Source organism: Anomaloglossus baeobatrachus, chromosome 4 (genome assembly GCF_048569485.1).
Source record: "Anomaloglossus baeobatrachus isolate aAnoBae1 chromosome 4, aAnoBae1.hap1, whole genome shotgun sequence".
In the NCBI taxonomy this organism is placed as follows: domain Eukaryota; kingdom Metazoa; phylum Chordata; class Amphibia; order Anura; family Aromobatidae; genus Anomaloglossus; species Anomaloglossus baeobatrachus.
Window position 1 is genome coordinate 381,167,889 of NC_134356.1, and position 14,423 is coordinate 381,182,311.

General features: G+C 44.8%; 1 protein-coding gene across 4 annotated transcripts in view; it reads right to left on the bottom strand.

Moving 5' to 3' along the window:
• Positions 1–14,423, bottom strand: part of CACNA2D1 (calcium voltage-gated channel auxiliary subunit alpha2delta 1) — a 1,186,557-nt gene that overhangs the window by 499,249 nt on the left and 672,885 nt on the right. The gene's annotated exons all lie outside the window — the stretch shown is intronic.

Genomic DNA, 14,423 nt, shown 5'->3' on the forward strand with positions numbered 1-14,423 from the left:
ACAGAGCTGGGATCAGGAAAGACTTTGCTACCTACCCCGGTGTCATCCTGGGGACGGATAAGAATGGCGTATTTTTGAATGTGCTTGATGCAAATGTAGCTGTGAAGTGTACAACTAGGGCACAACTGCTGCCACTGAAGGGGTGGGTGTGTGTGGGGCCCAATTTTTGGAAAAAAGGGAGACTCCGCTTGGAGTAACCCTTGCTTACATTGTTTTTAAAAGAAGCCAAGATGAACAAGTCATGGGTCAGCAAAGACTTTGCTACCTACCCCGGTGTCATCCTGGGGATGGATAAGAATGGCGTATTTTTGAATGTGGTTGATGCAAATGTAGCTGTGAAGTGTACAACTAGGGCACAACTGCTGCCACTGAAGGGGTGGGTGTGTGTGGGGCCCAATTTTTGGAAAAAAGGGAGACTCCGCTTGGAGTAACCCTTGCTTGATGTGTTTTTAAAAGAAGCCAAGATGAACAGAGCTGGGATCAGGAAAGACTTTGCTACCTACCCCGGTGTCATCCTGGGGACGGATAAGAATGACGTATTTTTGAATGTGCTTGATGCAAATCTAGCTGTGAAGTGTACAACTGGGGCACAACTGCTGCCACTGAATGGGTGGGTGTGTGGGGCCCAATTTTTGGAAAAAAAGGGAGACTCCGCTTGGAGTAACCCTTGCTTGCTGTGTTTTTAAAAGAAGCCAAGATGAACAGAGCTGGGATCAGGAAAGACTTTGCTACCTACCCCGGTGTCATCCTGGGGACGGATAAGAATGGCGTATTTTTGAATGTGCTTGATGCAAATGTAGCTGTGAAGTGTACAACTAGGGCACAACTGCTGCCACTGAAGGGGTGGGTGTGTGTGGGGCCCAATGTTTGGAAAAAAGGGAGACTCCGCTTGGAGTAACCCTTGCTTACATTGTTTTTAAAAGAAGCCAAGATGAACAAGTCATGGGTCAGCAAAGACTTTGCTACCTACCCCGGTGTCATCCTGGGGATGGATAAGAATGGCGTATTTTTGAATGTGCTTGATGCAAATGTAGCTGTGAAGTGTACAACTAGGGCACAACTGCTGCCACTGAAGGGGTGGGTGTGTGTGGGGCCCAATTTTTGGAAAAAAGGGAGACTCCGCTTGGAGTAACCCTTGCTTGATGTGTTTTTAAAAGAAGCCAAGATGAACAGAGCTGGGATCAGGAAAGACTTTGCTACCTACCCCGGTGTCATCCTGGGGACGGATAAGAATGACGTATTTTTGAATGTGCTTGATGCAAATCTAGCTGTGAAGTGTACAACTGGGGCACAACTGCTGCCACTGAATGGGTGGGTGTGTGGGGCCCAATTTTTGGAAAAAAAGGGAGACTCCGCTTGGAGTAACCCTTGCTTGATGTGTTTTTAAAAGAAGCCAAGATGAACAGAGCTGGGATCAGGAAAGACTTTGCTACCTACCCCGGTGTCATCCTGGGGACGGATAAGAATGGCGTATTTTTGAATGTGCTTGATGCAAATGTAGCTGTGAAGTGTACAACTAGGGCACAACTGCTGCCACTGAAGGGGTGGGTGTGTGTGGGGCCCAATGTTTGGAAAAAAGGGAGACTCCGCTTGGAGTAACCCTTGCTTACATTGTTTTTAAAAGAAGCCAAGATGAACAAGTCATGGGTCAGCAAAGACTTTGCTACCTACCCCGGTGTCATCCTGGGGATGGATAAGAATGGCGTATTTTTGAATGTGCTTGATGCAAATGTAGCTGTGAAGTGTACAACTAGGGCACAACTGCTGCCACTGAAGGGGTGGGTGTGTGTGGGGCCCAATTTTTGGAAAAAAGGGAGACTCCGCTTGGAGTAACCCTTGCTTGATGTGTTTTTAAAAGAAGCCAAGATGAACAGAGCTGGGATCAGGAAAGACTTTGCTACCTACCCCGGTGTCATCCTGGGGACGGATAAGAATGACGTATTTTTGAATGTGCTTGATGCAAATCTAGCTGTGAAGTGTACAACTGGGGCACAACTGCTGCCACTGAATGGGTGGGTGTGTGGGGCCCAATTTTTGGAAAAAAAGGGAGACTCCGCTTGGAGTAACCCTTGCTTGATGTGTTTTTAAAAGAAGCCAAGATGAACAGAGCTGGGATCAGGAAAGACTTTGCTACCTACCCCGGTGTCATCCTGGGGACGGATAAGAATGGCGTATTTTTGAATGTGCTTGATGCAAATGTAGCTGTGAAGTGTACAACTAGGGCACAACTGCTGCCACTGAAGGGGTGGGTGTGTGTGGGGCCCAATGTTTGGAAAAAAGGGAGACTCCGCTTGGAGTAACCCTTGCTTACATTGTTTTTAAAAGAAGCCAAGATGAACAAGTCATGGGTCAGCAAAGACTTTGCTACCTACCCCGGTGTCATCCTGGGGATGGATAAGAATGGCGTATTTTTGAATGTGCTTGATGCAAATGTAGCTGTGAAGTGTACAACTAGGGCACAACTGCTGCCACTGAAGGGGTGGGTGTGTGTGGGGCCCAATTTTTGGAAAAAAGGGAGACTCCGCTTGGAGTAACCCTTGCTTGATGTGTTTTTAAAAGAAGCCAAGATGAACAGAGCTGGGATCAGGAAAGACTTTGCTACCTACCCCGGTGTCATCCTGGGGACGGATAAGAATGACGTATTTTTGAATGTGCTTGATGCAAATCTAGCTGTGAAGTGTACAACTGGGGCACAACTGCTGCCACTGAATGGGTGGGTGTGTGGGGCCCAATTTTTGGAAAAAAGGGAGACTCCGCTTGGAGTAACCCTTGCTTGATGTGTTTTTAAAAGAAGCCAAGATGAACAGAGCTGGGATCAGGAAAGACTTTGCTACCTACCCCGGTGTCATCCTGGGGACGGATAAGAATGACGTATTTTTGAATGTGCTTGATGCAAATCTAGCTGTGAAGTGTACAACTAGGGCACAACTGCTGCCACTGAAGGGGTGGGTGTGTGTGGGGCCCAATTTTTGGAAAAAAGGGAGACTCCGCTTGGAGTAACCCTTGCTTACATTGTTTTTAAAAGAAGCCAAGATGAACAGAGCTGGGATCAGGAAAGACTTTGCTACCTACCCCGGTGTCATCCTGGGGACGGATAAGAATGGCGTATTTTTGAATGTGCTTGATGCAAATGTAGCTGTGAAGTGTACAACTAGGGCACAACTGCTGCCACTGAAGGGGTGGGTGTGTGTGGGGCCCAATTTTTGGAAAAAAGGGAGACTCCGCTTGGAGTAACCCTTGATTGCTGTGTTTTTTATAAATGATCCAAGCTGCACAGAGCTGGGATCAGGAAAGACTTAGCTACCTACCCTGGTGTCATCCTGGGGACGGTTAATTATGGCGTATTTTTGAATGTGCTTGATGCAAATCTAGCTGTGAAGTGTGCAACTGGGGCACAAGTGCTACCACTGAAGGGGTGGGTGTGTGTGTGGCCCAATTTTTGGAAAAAAGGGAGACTCCGCTTGGAGTCACCTTGCGGTGTTTTACATGATTTTAGAAGGGCGTGCCATGCCTATATCTGTGTGTCCTCCTCTTTTTCCTTGTCCAGCTGTTTTGTTTTCGCATGAGTATATGTCCTTGTCACTTTCCAATGTGTTTGAGTTGTTTGTCACCTTTAGGACACCTTTGAGGGTGTTTTCTAGGTGTTTTTCTGTGTTTGTGATTGCCTGCCATTGTTTCCTATGCAGTTCGAGTTCGGTTCGTCGAACGTTCGACGAACCGAACTCGAACGGGAGGTCCGTTCGGCGAACCAACCTCGAGCCGAACCGCGACCGGTTCGCTCATCTCTAGTCATAATACAGTACAAGGACAATATAGTAATGACAAATATGGGGTCAGAGTAGGCTTAGACAGCTCTGGTACGAAAGAGATGTCAATCATAAAGTAACATGTGCAGTAGGTGTAGAGCTACACTATGCATGGCAGAGCTAATGGGTAGACCGACCATAGAAAAAGAATGGAGAAAAAGTGGAGAAAAAGTGGAGAAAAAATGGAGAAAAAGTGGAGAAAAAATGGAGAAAAAATGGAGAAAAAGTGGAGAAAAAGTGGAGAAAAAGTGGAGAAAAAATGGAGAAAAAGTGGAGAAAAAGTGGAGAGAAAGTGGAGAAAAAATGGAGAGAAAGTGGAGAAAAAGTGGAGAAAAAGTGGAGAAAAAGTGGAGAAAAAATAGAGAAAAAATAGAGAAAAAATGGAGAAAAAGTGGAGAAAAAGTGGAGAAAAAGTGGAGAAAAAGTGGAGAAAAAAGAGAAAAAAATGGAGAAAAAGTGGAGAAAAAATGGAGAAAAAATGGAGAAAAAGTGGAGAAAAAGTGGAGAAAAAGTGGAGAAAAAATGGAGAAAAAGTGGAGAAAAAGTGGAGAGAAAGTGGAGAAAAAATGGAGAGAAAGTGGAGAAAAAGTGGAGAAAAAGTGGAGAAAAAGTGGAGAGAAAGTGGAGAGAAAGTGGAGAAAAGTGGAGAAAAAGTGGAGAAAAAGTGGAGAAGAAGTGGAGAAGAAGTGGAGAAGAAGTGGAGAAGAAGTGGAGAAGTGTTTGTTCATGCCAGATGGGAGATAAATAATTTTTTACCGGCGCTGTCATTTACTGTAATGTGATCATCGGTGTACGGTGTATACCTGTGATCACGTGAGCGGGGACCGGAAAAACCGTCCTGAATCATGATCTCCAGGGTCTCAGCTAGCCCTGAAACCCCGGAGATTTTCTGACGCTGGGGGGTGTTATTCACTTATTTCTGCCTGCTGTTTATAAACGGCAGATCAGAATAAGGCTACATTAACACGACCAATCCATTTTTGTGGTCTGCAAAAAACAGTCCGTTTTTTTTCATGGGTGCATCCGTGTGGCATCCGTTTCCGTTCCGTAGACGGTCCGTATGTCATGTCATCTGTTTGTCATCCGTGTGCCTTCCGTTTTTTTTGTGTACTGCAAAAAAACTGAATGAGGGTAAATCCATAAATTTACCCAGGATCCATAGCTTCATCCTACATGAGGCGGTCACATGTTCACTCCAGTGCCATTTTCTACTGCTTTTCACAGCGTAGAGCGCTCTGGTGATTTTCTTGTGCTTGTGCACTTCATATCAGTCTTTTCTGTCATTATAATGGCAGACAGACACATAATGTCCCACTCTCCTGCATTTTGTAATTTTGCACCCTTTGGTGCCTTTCATGTGGCACTAAGGGGTGCTTAGCTTTGTATTTAGCCAAAAAAATGAAAAAAAAAAAATGACGTAGGGTTCCCCCTAGTTTTGTAGCCAGCTAGGGTAAAGCAGACGGCTGCAGCCTGCAGACCACAGCTGGCAACCTCACCTTGGCTGGTAATCCAAAACTGAGGGCACCCCACGCTGTTATTTTAAATTAAATAAATAATTTTAAAAAAAAACACGTAGGGGTCCCCCCAAAATTGGATCACCAGCCAAGGTAAAGCATACAGCTGGGGTCTGATATTCTCAGACTAAGGAGGTCCATGGTTATTGGACTCTCCCCAGACTAAAAATAGCAGGCCGCAGCCGCCCCAGAAGTGGCGCATCCATTAGATGCGCCAATCCTGGTGCTTCGCCCCAGCTCATCCCGCGCCCTGGTGCGGTGGCAAACAGGGTAATATATGGGGTTAATACCAGATGTGTAATGTCACCTGGCATCAAGCCCTGGGGTTGGTGAGGTCAGGCGTCTATCAGATACCCGACATCACCAACCCAGTCAGTAATAAAAAAAAATAGACGACAAACACATTTTTATTTGAAAAAACACTCCCCAAAACATTCCCTCTTTAACCAATTTATTAGAAAGAAAAAAAAATCCAGGTCTGGTGTAATCCAAGGGGTTGCCATGACGATCCACACTGTCCCAGTCAATGAAGAGCAGGATGTTCCCCATTGGCTGGGAGAGCAGTGCAGTGACCTGAGCTAACATCAATGGGTCAGCCCAGGTCACTGCAGGGGATGACAAGTGCTGCTGTCAGCGAGGTACAATACCTGCGCTGATCTCCAGCACACTGACAGCCCCTGTCACTGAGTTCAATGACCGGCGCCTTCACACCAAGTATCGCGAGAGGCCCGTGACGTCACCGCTAGTCAGTCTCGGGTCGGAAGCGAGAGAAGGTGATGTGACAAGCGGCGGCCATGGAGAACAGTGACAGCGCTGAGGTCGGGATGGCGGGACTTCATCACCGCAGGTAAGCAGAGCGGGACCATGTGTGCAGAGTGTGTGTGTGTGTGTGTGTGTGTGTGTGTGTGTGTGTATGTATGTATGTGTACATGCCGCGGGCAGGAGTGGGCGGAGCGAGCTGAGCGGGGAAGTGTGGGCTTCCTGCACGTAACTAGGATAAACATCGGGTTACTAACCAAAGCGCTTTGGTTGGATACCCGATGTTTATCTTGGTTACCAGCTTCTGGCAGGCTGCCAGCGATGGCTCCTGCACACTGTAGCTGTAAAAAGCCCTGCTTTTTGCTGCTAGAACCGTTCTCGAACGTATCTAGAACTATCGAGCTTTTGCAAAAAGCTCGAGTTCTAGTTCGATCTTGAACAGCCCCCAAAATCACTCGAGCCTAGAACTGGAGAACCTCGAACCTAGAACCGCGCTCAACTCTAGTGGTGACATTCCCCAAGGCACCCTCCTGCTTGGATTGATTTTCCCACAGAGCTTGTTAATATTTGTATTTCTTGTAAATGGGAATTGAATATGATCATTTATTTTATATGTTATTCTTGTTGGTAAACTTGGGTTGAATTCTGCTTAGCTGTACAGCTGAGTTTGGTCATATTGGAATCCCGGGGAGTTTATTGATCGGGAATAGGGTTAAGAGTGTGAACCAGGAGAAAAGACACATATTACAGCTTCCCTTTTGGAAATAACCCTGAATAAAATCTAGACATATTTAGGGGAGGGGGTTAGCACTATTGGCACCAGAGAAGACATCCCTTTTCAGAAACCAAGAATATGTGACTGTTCTCCTGGTAAGGAAATTAGAAACATAGTTCTCTTGTATGAGTTGTTTGATATTCACTGCTTATTTATTAGTTCCTTTTCCTTCCCCATACAAATAGGGGCGAGTTTGGTAATAAATCTTTTTATTGTTTTATCATCGTTTCCGGAAAACCCATCTGTCCTGTCAGTGGCCTCACTGTATCATAGCGGAACCTTTTACATATGTATCAATGTGTGTGTGCATCTATGTATGCGCGCTTATGTGTTTGTGTGTGTGTGTGTACAAAGTACCTTGTTGAGATGTCAACTGCAACATTTTAAATTGCTCAAACATTTTGTGATCCTCTGAAAAGAATTAGGAATTTGTGTCTCTTAAAAATAGACAGTTACAGCAACAGTTGATTATCAACTTCAGCAAGATTGCCAAGTTTTCCACTTTAATTGCTTCGCTTTAGCTGCTGGTTAGATTCTATTATATTGAGTAGAGAATGAAAGCCTTAGGAATCTTTATTTTAAAAATAAGTAATAAAGGGAGCTTTTTCACACCAAGTGAGATTTATGAAATTTATTTGGCATTTTTTTAAACAGATACAACTTTTCAATGTTCATGAGTACTTCATATACTCAAACTGGAGTGGACCGTCTTGTAGGATATGAGTCATGTCATAAAAGAAAATGTACAAGAGAGCAAATAATGTATCATTGTAGTTACTTGTAAAAGAAGCTGCCATTCCGTCAATACAAAACAATACAAAGAAAATAGAACAAATGTAAGCATTAATACTCTCTGCATAGTGAATAATAATATAATGGTGGCCTTCACAGCCTACTACATTATCAGGGATGACAGGAAATTATTATAATTCTATGAATTTTATTTATATTCACTTTTGAATGTCTATTCAACAGAAGAAATGCATGTCCTCTACTTCGCAGACAATCACCTTTTTCCTGTTTTTTTCTTCATTGGAAAGTCACAGCGAGTTGCCATTAGTAACATGGAAACTTTTTCTCTGACAACTTTGCAGAAACTGAAAACTCATATTTAATCCCCACAAAGACAAAAGACTCACAAGAGAGACAGGGGGGAAGTCATAATTTAATAAAAAAGCAATCCTTGTGTATAAACTTTAGGGATACATGATTACATGTGCACACAAGCATTTTCTAATACTGTACAATGAAAGTATCTCAGTGCCAACAATGAAAAGTAACTTTGTGAGGAACACTACAGCTGCCTTTCTATATGGTCTGATCTCCCAACGAGGCATGGTCTTATTTTATCTATGATCTGTCAAACTTAATAAAGATGAAATAGAATAAGCTTTCACCCAGTAAACATCTACATCCAAACCTCAATTTTATCCTATATGAATGAATGACTTAAGCTGGTGTCACACACAGCGACAACGACAACGACGTCGCTGCTACATCACCATTTTCTGTGACGTTGCAGCGACGTCCCGTCGCTGTCGCTGTGTGTGACATCCAGCAACGACCTGGCCCCTGCTGTGAGGTCGCCGGTCGTTGCTGAATGTCCAGCTTCATTTTTTGGTCGTCACTCTCCTGCTGTGACACACACATCGCTGTGTGTGACAGCGAGAGAGCGACGAAATGAAGCGAGCAGGAGCCGGCACTGGCAGCTGCGGTAAGCTGTAACCAGCGTAAACATCGGGTAACCAAGGGAAGACCTTTCCCTGGTTACCCGATATTTACCTTCGTTACCAGCCTCCGCTCTTGCTGCCAGTGCCGGCTCCTGCTCTGTGCACATGTGGCTGCAGTACGCATCGGGTAATTAACCCGATGTATACTGTAGCAAGGAGAGCAAGGAGCCAGCGCTAAGCAGTGCGCGCGGCTCCCTGCTCTCTGCACTGTGACATGTAGCTACAGCACACATCGGGTTAATTAACCCGATGTGTACTGTACCTAGGAGAGCAAGGAGCCAGCGCTAAGCGCGGCTCCCTGCTCTCTGCACATGTAGCACAGCGACGTTATGATCGCTGCTTCTGCTGTGTTTGACAGCTAAGCAGCGATCATAACAGCGACTTACAAGGTCGCTGTTACGTCACCGAAAATGGTGACGTAACAGCGACGTCGTTGTCGCTATCGCTTAGTGTGAACCCAGCTTTACTGTACACAAGACTTGATATCACCTGAAGTATAGTCGACCTTCAGCCAGTGATGCAGTCAGGCATTAAAAGCTTTTGTCATACAAACATAAGCAGATTTGAAAGAGATATATATATATATATATATATATATATATATATATATATATATATATATATATATATATACAGTTAGGTCCAGAAATATTTGGACAGTGACACAAGTTTTGTTATTTTAGCTGTTTACAAAAACATGTTCAGAAATACAATTATATATATAATATGGGCTGAAAGTGCACACTCCCAGCTGCAATATGAGAGTTTTCACATCCAAATCGGAGAAAGGGTTTAGGAAACATAGCTCTGTAATGCATAGCCTCCTCTTTTTAAAGGGACCAAAAGTAATTGGACAAGGGACTCTAAGGGCTGCAATTAACTCTGAAGGCGTCTCCCTCGTTAACCTGTAATCAATGAAGTAGTTAAAAGGTCTGGGGTTGATTACAGGTGTGTAGTTTTGCATTTGGAAGCTGCTGCTGTGACCAGACAACATGTGGTCTAAGGAACTCTCAATTGAGGTGAAGCAGAACATCCTGAGGCTGAAAAAAAAGAAAAAATCCATCAGAGAGATAGCAGACATGCTTCGAGTAGCAAAATCAACAGTCGGGTACATTCTGAGAAAAAAGGAATTGACTGGTGAGCTTGGGAACTCAAAAAGGCCTGGGCGTCCACGGATGACAACAGTGGTGGATGATCGGCGCATACTTTCTTTGGTGAAGAAGAACCCGTTCACAACATCAACTGAAGTCCAGAACACTCTCAGTGAAGTAGGTGTATATGTCTCTAAGTCAACAGTAAAGAGAAGACTCCATGAAAGTAAATACAAAGGGTTCACATCTAGATGCAAACCATTCATCAATTCCAAATATAGACAGGCCAGAGTTAAATTTGCTGAAAAACATCTCATGAAGCCAGCTCAGTTCTGGAAAAGTATTCTATGGACAGATGAGACAAAGATCAGCCTGTACCAGAATGATGGGAAGAAAAAAGTTTGGAGAAGAAAGGGAACGGCACATGATCCAAGGCACACCACATCCTCTGTGAAACATGGTGGAGGCAACGTGATGGCATGGGCATGCATGGCTTTCAATGGCACTGGGTCACTTGTGTTTATTGATGACATAACAGCAGACAAGAGTAGCCGGATGAATTCTGAAGTGTACCGGGATATACTTTCAGCCCAGATTCAGCCAAATGCCGCAAAGTTGATCGGACGGCGCTTCATAGTACAGATGGACAATGACCCCAAGCATACAGCCAAAGCTACCCAGGAGTTCAGGAGTGCAAAAAAGTGGAACATTCTGGAATGGCCAAGTCAATCACCAGATCTTAACCCAATTGAGCATGCATTTCACTTGCTCAAATCCAGACTTAAGATGGAAAGACCCACAAACAAGCAAGACCTGAAGGCTGCGGATGTAAAGGCCTGGCAAAGCATTAAGAAGGAGGAAACCCAGCATTTGGTGATGTCCATGGGTTCCAGACTTAAGGCAGTGATTGCCTCCAAAGGATTCGCAACAAAATATTGAAAATAAAAATATTTTGTTTGGGTTTGGTTTATTTGTCCAATTACTTTTGACCTCCTAAAATGTGGAGTGTTTGTAAAGAAATGTGTACAATTCCTACAATTTCTATCAGATATTTTTGTTCCAACCTTCAAATTAAACGTTACAATCTGCACTTGAATTCTGTTGTAGAGGTTTCATTTCAAATCCAATGTGGTGGCATGCAGAGCCCAACTCGCAAAAATTGTGTCACTGTCCAAATATTTCTGGACCTAACTGTATATATATATACACACACACACACACACACACACACACAGAGAGATAGATTTAAATACAATTGCTTGCTTTTTGGATTATGATCTAAGACTTCTTAAGTGTGCATATATCTAGAGATGAGATCTTTTTTTAACCTATATTTACTACACTTTGAGGGTTCTAGAGCTTTCAGTGCAAAATAAACACTTTTATATTCAGGAAGATTTAGTTTTCAGGGAGAAACTAGAGATGTGGGCAGGGGACCGCAACTTACCTGATTCCAGTGGACTGCAGAGTGGGGTGCTGGTTTAGATGGCTGACTCATTCGGGAGATGGGAGCACTTCTTCCTCTGATTCCTCTTTCTCCTCCTCTGGCTGGCTTCAACACACCGACTCCAAAGGGGGCATTTCAGAGTGGTCCTTGGGGGCTTTACCTCTGCCGGCCTCCTGAGTGGAGGAATCAGTTCCCGCAGATACGACCTCTCCTTCAGGAAGCTCCTCTCCCATCTGGGTACAGTGCTGAATCAGGACCTTGCTGCAGATGAGGCCCAGCACTGGGTTCTGTGCCGTCCTCCACGGTACATATATGGGGATGCGTTGTCTGTGTCTTCTGCTCCAGGAGCACGATGGTCACCTGTGGCCTCAGGGGTCATCAGCCTGATTAGTTCCTCCAGCTTCACTTCACTTCCAGAATAACTCATCTTCTCATGTGCTCTCAGGTGATCAGGGCTGCAAGTTGTTACTTCTCCTGCATCTGACACCAAAATGGCGACGGCCCATTATGTGACATTAATCTTCCGGTGAAGGATAAAAGCTGAAGGGAAAAAGCACAATTGGGTCTTACCCAATGTACATATAAGAGTCATAAGGGAATGTGCTCACCTTATGGGGTTGTGTGTCACACAAGCAGAATTAAAACATGTGCTCAGCTGCTGCAGAGTCCACGTGCTAAAAAAGACTAAGCAGATCAGGAACAAATTAGATGTGGAACTGTTACTGCACTGCTGAAGATATGACATAAATCCAGGAAAGTTGAATGAACGTGGTTGTATTCAACACATTTCGAAGTGTCACCCCAGTTCTTCATCAGGAAATCCACTGATATAACAGCGGCATCGCTCCCAGTAGATCGGGGCTCCTACTGTTCTGCCAGGATAGACCCACACAGTACCCTGTACCTGACACCTTTTCTGGGCTTCATACCACTCAGGAGCGTGTTCCCCACATAGGACTAACCCCTTTGTGGAATTCCCTGTGACCTGATTCCTCCACCTCAGGATAGCGTCTGCTGTAAGTTGATCCTTACCAGCCACCTGGATCTATCCACTGCTTTACTCACCAGCCCTTATCGAGTCATCTGAGGCCATAGACAAAGTTTGCTGAACTGTGACCTCCATCATCCATCTGAGCATACCTACTACTCTATCAACAACTCTATACATCAGCCCATGGTGGTTTATCTGTGGTCACAGTAAGTGGTTGGATATTTTGTTCATGATACATATTTTGCCATTAGTTCTACTTCTTGGTTTTAATACCCTTATTAATCCTCACCCTTGGGTGAGTGTGTGAACCAACCCTCTACCTTGGTTGGTTTATTACCTGCACAGATGTTATGTACCACATATGTATAGACTGACTTGTGCAGCAGCATCTCTATTATATACAGTTTGTAGAAAAATGGTTGCAATTCCTAAATGTTTTACAAGATTTTTGTTCAAGCCCTTTAATTAAACCTGAAAGTCTCCACTTCAATTGCATCACAGTTGTTTCATTTTAAAGCAAAATTAGTGGCATGCAGAGCCAAAATCACAAAATGTGGTCACTGTCCAAATATTTATGGACCCAACTATTAGTATATCAATAAAGTTTTGTCAAAGCCAAATACCTGAAAGTGTCAAAAACAAACAGCTTTGTTTAGAACATGGTACACCAATAAGAGAAAAAAATGCAGAGTCAACAATGCAATAAAAACATGTGAAAAACCCCACACACACTCATGTAAAAAACCCAAGTAACCTAAATTACAAAATATGTGCAGAAATTCTACAATATCAAAAACTCATTAAATGCTCATTGTGGGAATGTAACCTAAAGGCCGCTTTACACGCTATGATATCGCTAAAGTGATGTTGTTGGGGTCACGGAATTTGTGACATCCGGCCGCGTTAGCGTTGTCGTTGCGTGTGACACCTATGAGCAATTTTGAATATTCACAAAAACGTTCAAAATCGCTAATCGGTGACATGCCCCCCTATTCCCAATTATTGTTGCTGCTGCAGGTATGATGTTGTCCGTCGTTCCTGTGGCAGCACACATTGCTATGTGTCACACCGCATGAACGAGGAACCTCATCTTACCTGCGGCTGCCGGCAATGAGGAAGGAAAGAGGTGGACGGGATGTTACGTCCCGCTCATCTCCGCCCCTTTGCTTCTATTGGGCGGCCGCTTAGTGATGTCGCTGTGACGCCGAACGAACCGCCCCCTTAGAAAGGAGGCGGTTTGCCGATCACAGCGACGTTGCTAGGCAGCGATTTGCCCGTGATGCACAAACGATGGGGGCGGGTACGCACGCTAGCGAGATCGCAGCGTGTAAAGCGGCCTTAAGGCTAAATTTCCACAGTGAGAATTTGGTTAGTTTTTGATGCTGCAGGTTTTCTGCACCAATTAGCTACATTACATTACTTGCATGTATTTGTTGAAGTTTTGAGTGCATATTTCTCAAGCAATATTATCATGTTCTACTGGCTACTAGGCTTTGATAAAACTTTACTGATAAAGTCATAAGTGGATTACATGCACTTAAAGGCCCCGTCACACTAAGCAACATCGCTAGCAACATCGCTGCTAACGAACAACTTTTGTGACGTTGCTAGCGATGTTGCTGTGTGTGACATCCAGCAACAACCTGGCCCCTGCTGTGAGGTCGTTGGTTGTTGCTGAATGTCCTGGGCCATTTTTTAGTTGTTGCTGTCCCGCTGTGAAGCACAGATCGCTGTGTGTGACAGCGAGACAGCAACAACTAAATGTGCAGGCAGCAGGAGCCGGCTTCTGCGGAGGCTGGTAACCACAGTAAACATTGGGTAACCAAGAAACCCTGTCCTTGGTTACCCGATATTTACCTTTGTTACCAGCCTCTGCCGCTCTCACTGTCAGTGCCGGCTCCTGCTCTGTGCACATTTAGCTGCAGCACACATCGGGTTAATTAACCCGATGTGTGCTGTAACTAGGAGAGCAGGGAGCCAGCGCTCAGTGTGCGCTGCTCCCTGCTCTCTGCACGTGTAGCTCCGTGCGCTGGTAACCAAGGTAAATATCGGGTTGGTTACCCGATATTTACCTTAGTTACCAAGCGCAGCATCTTCCACGCGGCGCTGGGGGCTGGTCACTGGTTGCTGGTGAGCTCACCAGCAACTCGTGTAGCGACGCTCCAGCGATCCCTGCCAGGTCAGGTTGCTGGTGGGATCGCTGGAGCATCGCAGTGTGACATCTCACCAGCAACCTCCTAGCAACTTACCAGCGATCCCTATCGTTGTTGGGATTGCTGGTAAGTTGCTTAGTGTGACTGGACCTTTAGG